Raw genomic sequence first — 6,017 nt, forward strand, 5'->3', positions numbered from 1 at the left:
TGGAGGACCAGCTGAACATCCTACCATTAAAACCTGACACTTGCTATCACGTAAATATAATAAAATAAAGTTGTGAATTTGATATTAGTTATACTTGTTGTGTAGGACTTGAGCTCATTAAAGGTATGATGTACCACTGAGGCTGGTAATTAAGCGCTGGAGGGTCCACTTTTAGCTCAAAGTTTGGTGGATTCTTTTACGTTCATTGTCCAAACAGACACTCCGAGCTTATGAAGGAGTTATGCGCGCTTTTATTGAGGAAAATTCCCAACCAAGTTGGTTGGATAGTTGGTTTGGTAATCATAAGATTTCAGGGTTAATTACTCTTCAGTCATTAGAGCGGTCTATAAGTCTATTGATCTCTTTGATTTGAGTCGGTCAATTATAGGTAACATGGTTTATCTTCTCATAGTCTTTTGCCGACTAAAGATGCTCTTTGGGTAGCGGTTGCAGACTCTCTCGTAAATCAAAGTTGTGCTTGTATTAAGTTTGGTGAATATCATAACTTTTTTTTAAAATTAAAATATGCCAAGATTAGATTTATATATGAATACTTTTTAAAGTTCAACCTAACCTCATCATGTGAGATTATACACACACACATAATATATATTATATCTTCAAGCTAAGCATATATAAATAAAAATAAAAATTAATGGACCAAAAAAAAAAAAAAAAGTGCAGTGCATGGAGCAAGTAACTTTCCAACTAATGATCATTGGGTGTCAATGTATAATAACGACTAACTAAACCTAATCAGCGATCATATTTTAAGGGATTCTACACAGAAAACAAGTGATTCATCACGTACCTTATCTCTTATAAAAATGCCAAAATGATCTTTTCCTATCTGCTTTTTAACCAACAATCCCAATGTGGAGATTTCCCATTTTTGTCACCATCAACTTTCAGCTGCTAGCTACCTTAGTGTTTTCGTCACTTATGACTACAACTTGTATTGGAAGCTACCCCTGCTTAGCTGCGCCTGACCACCTTTTTCTATATACATTATTTTACTCCCAAACCGCGTTTCTCTATCTAGGTCCATTCATATGTTAATTAAGATGATTAATTTATTTATTGGCTTGTAGCTACTTTAATTTAATTTTTTGGCAGGTAAATGTTGGGGTAGAGGGTTGGAGAACTGAGTTCAGTATTCTGTCATCTTGACGTTGACTGATTGTTACGCAAGTATAAGGAAATAAAATTGCAACTGCGCTAGCTTGATTTGGCAATTGGTATATTGTCTGTCGATTGAAGCGCTATAGTTTTTGGCGTTTATTGACAGTAAAAATGTATTATAGTTGCAGGGAGTAAAATTCTTGTTAGGTATGTTTAAATTTTATTCAAGAAAGGAAAAAAATGAACAAAAATGATAACCTATCTCTCTGGTTGTCATGTGAAGCAATTCAAATAAAATAGCTAAATAAGCTCTATGCTTGGAGGTACCATAATCGCAATTACGATTTGAAGATGCAGCAACACGTATATGATAGAAGAAATGGCGTCACGTTAACCAGGGCCAAAAAATAAAATTACATGTAGCATTACTCTTTTTGGTATTATAGCTAGGCAATTTTTAATGTTCGACAGTCAGAATTGATTTACTACTATATATTAAACGTTATAGGGAGTATAACTTGAAAGTATAATATCTTATATAATTCACTATATTATGAAGATTATTATTAATATATTTTGATGGATTTATAACCGATTGTATTCATAATTTTAGGGGGAAAAAGGAGGGGGTTTTGAAACCCAATATTGATGAGATAGACATTAATTCCAAGCAAATGAGTGTTTTAATCAGCCCCCACCATGGGATCCATTGTCCCAACTTCAACCAACATTAGGAATAATATTATTGTGGTGAAGATTCCCCCCATGATTTGCATATTGTGGGCCACACACATTAAACTTAGATTATTATTATTGTTATTATTATTAGTGATAAACTTTAAACTAATTTTCATTAAATAGCATCGTAATTGTAGTTGATGTAACATGTCTCCCAGGCCATAAAAGGGTAGTTAAGAATTTTATTTTATTTTATTTTATAAAGTCAGCAGTGGATATGACTAGTTAGTGGAACATTTTGTATGTTCATTTTTGAGAAAACAGGTGCACATTCTTGGCCGGTAAAAATACCTTTCTTTTCATACCGATCTTCCCTGATATTTTTATAATAATATATCTCGAGTCGCAACTCATTTAAACTATAACTAGTAGCAAATGAGAGTATACTAACGCCATGTTTCGATAGTAGAATGCTGGACTTGGTTGTACCCTCCAAGCCTTCACCCAATATGAATTGTTAAGATCAATTCAAGCACTTATCATTACACCAAAAAGCCAAGTATAGCTAGTAGCAAATGCATAACTTTATTTCAATTCTTTGTACTTGTGTAACAACGATCACCACGTTTCGATAACAGGATATTGGAGTTGGCTCCCCGGACCTTCGTCTAACACGAGCTAGTAACTAAGACACAACTTTATTTTTTTAATTTATACTTAGTACTCAGTGCCACATTTTGACGACAAGATACTAAACTTGGCCTTCTCAGCATTGAGCATCAATAAATTAGTTTTATTTTAATATTGTTTCAAGAAAAATAAAACTAAATGAATAATATTTTGATAAAAGTCAATTTGGTTAATTTAGTAATAATTTTAATTTTCATGCAGAAAACTATACCACATCATATCATATCATCATGCAAGCTAAGTCAGCATCCAGAGAAAGAAACCAAAAATAAAAGTAAAACTCAGTCTCCATCATATTATTGTTGGAGAAATCGTGTAACCTGCTTTGATACTAATTGTCATGATTAAACGTTTTTTAAAAGCTATAGTCAGTAGTAAATGAATAAATTTATTTTCTTATACCTGCATAGCAGTCGTCAAAGCCATGTTTCAATAACATAATGCTCGACTCCGCCCTCTAATCTCCGTCCAACACCGCTTATCAACTATCTCAAACTATTGAGTTTGCTTATGTTGCTTCCACACATCGTTGAATTGGCAAAACTTTTGAAACAATATTTGATTTTATAGTGTGGTATTTTTATTGTTTTTGTTGTTGTTGGTTTTATTTTTTTTTCGTAGAGATGTATGTATATATATTTCACATCAATTAGGTATTTAAACTATGGTAATGATGCATATATATTACTTCCTTCATTGACCTGCTCCCAAAAGAATGTACATATCCCTTCTTTAGTGCATCATAAAATGTCCCCCACTTTTCTAATTCCAAAATAAGCATTATAAAAAATTCCACTTTCCCCATATAAATCAAGTTATCTTTCTAATGAAAGTTTTTGTAAAATAATAATAATAATAATAATAATAATAATAATAATAATAATAATAATAATAAGTTAATTTGGTCCCTTAATTATATATAATTAGGTTTTTTATTAGCCTTCTACCATCAAATGATCAAAAGCCACAAATTATATTTATTATTTTGTAAGATTGTTACAACTTTGATCCATCAAAAATATAATTGTTGCGCTATTATAGTTCTACAAGATTATAGCAAAATCAATTAATAATATAATGCACGACTATTATGAAGTATCTTGTAAAAATTATAACGATGTCTAATTAAAGATTTTGTTGGTTGAATGATAAATTTGCAATTATCTTGCAAAGTTGGGATATAATTTAATTTATAACTTTTGATCATGGAACTAAAATAATCAATGATATATAATTAAAATATATATAGTTTGTGGTTAAAAAATAGGGGGAAAATATACTTTTTTTCCCTATAACCAATTTTAATGGCTTAGGTCACTTGGTGTCCAATAATTTTTTTTCTTTAAGGAGTTCATATTTATCCTAAACAATGAAATTAAAAAAAAAAAAGGAAAAAGAATGAGAAAAAGAAAGGGGCTCTTGTATTGTAGTGTTGATGTGATGATATTGACTCTCAAATATAAAATATGGATAAATAGGGTGTATGTGTGCATATATTTAGGGAGTACTTTTATAAATAAAAAAATTGAAAATGACAAGTATTCTTTAAAAAGTAAAACAAACTTTCAACACATTTTTTCTTACCCCACAAGTCATATAGAGGAGGGAAACTACACTAGGAAGACAATGTACGACGGACTCGACAAAGAACGTGTTGAAAAATAAAACTTGTGACATTCAAGTACGAGAGTCATGTTCCACTAACTTAGTCGTCTCTTTGAGGACAATTTTCTTCACGTCTTAATTTTATTAGATGAAAACAATGAAATGAATGAAAACTGCAATTCACTTTTTGATTTCAATCAATATGAGAATAACACATCAACAATACATATAATATTACCCAAAAAAACTATAACTTAATTGGGAGGGGTTAGTGAGTGAAATTATGGGTTGATAGGGGAGGGGGAAGAGGGGGGAGGGGTGGGGGGAGAAAAAGATAGTATGTAGAGTAGGTTAGAAAGAAACAAGAAAGAATGGGGTTAGGGGGGATGTTGACTAGGCAAGGGCACAGCTAGGGTTGGGGATGTTTCCTTCTCTTGGAGATGTGACCTGTCCCTAAGTCACCACCATGGCCTGAAAAAGCTTAGAATGAGTGATGTTGATACACACACAATACACAATATAATGTTGATTGATGCTCAAACTGTCCATCTTGCTCTTGCACCCAAATTTTTGACACCACTTCATCATATCATCTCTATCTCTTCCCTCAACTATCATCTTCTTTGATTTTATTTTATTTTTTTGTTTGGTCATATGTGTGCTTCAATCCTACTTGTGGTATTTTACTAGGAACCACTAACATCACCACTTAGGAATCACCACTATTGTTTATTTTATATATATATGATTAAATAAAAATTAAAAGGAAAAAGGGAGCTTGATTACCTTGGATGATTACAACGCAAGAGTACGTAATGAGTGTTGTTTGTCTCCCACCTTGATGAACACGTACGGTAAAAAACTGGGAGGAGAAGAATGTTTAGAAAAAATACACCTATGGTAAAAAACTGGGAGGAGAAGAGTGTTTAGGAAAAAAAAAAAAAAGAGATATTATGATTTTGATTAAAGAAAGATAAATGATTTTATTTTTGTAAATTAATAAGGATAAAAAAGAAAAAAAAAAACAAAAAAAAAAGGTTGTAGCTTATTTTGAAACGTGAGTGTTTCAAAATAAGTTATTATTTCAAGCTCCCTGTATTTTACCAAACAGCTATAAACTCTAAAATAAGTTTTATCAATCAGAGCCTATAATATTTGTTTATCTATACTATTAATAAAAACAATATCCTCAGTTTTAACTTCCCGCCCAAAACAGACCTATAATATTATGGTTTGCGTAATATTGTAAAATATGGTAATACAGTTCCTNACAATTGTAAATTAAAATAGAATTCCTAATAAAATATATTATTCCCTACGTTCCTATTCGTAATACAATTCTAGACTAGAATTACTAATGGTAATAATTCAGTATATATATTTCTCTGCAATGCAATCTATACTATTAATAAAAACAATATCCTCAGTTTTAACTTGTATTATGGTATGGTGCGTAATATTGTACAAAATATGAAAATTTGGCATAATTCAACCCGCAAGGCCAACCAATTTGCAATCTATACTTCTATACTATTAATAAAAACAATATCATCAGTTTAAACTTGTATTATGGTATGGTGCGTAATATTATACAAAATATGAAAATTTGGCATAATTCAACCCGCAAGGCCAACCAATTTTCTGAATGACATTCGTGCATGCAGGTGTCGGCGCACGAGTCAAGCCTTTTTAAGTTCATTTTGGGATTTCATTTGCACCCCCTCCCCCCTTGCGTGCGAGAGAGATCCTCTATGCTATACAATTCAACAAGCCTTAGAAAAACTCTTGTATAAGTAGTGGTGCAAACCACTTCTCAAACCAATGTGGGACAAAAGTTACTTGAAAGGTTTTTTTCTATATTTTTCTAACTCAAATGGGTCAACTTTGAGAACCAATTTCTCATTCACCCATTATCAGTTTTC

This window comes from Ipomoea triloba, chromosome 13 (assembly GCF_003576645.1).
Source record: "Ipomoea triloba cultivar NCNSP0323 chromosome 13, ASM357664v1".
Lineage (NCBI taxonomy): Eukaryota > Viridiplantae > Streptophyta > Magnoliopsida > Solanales > Convolvulaceae > Ipomoea > Ipomoea triloba.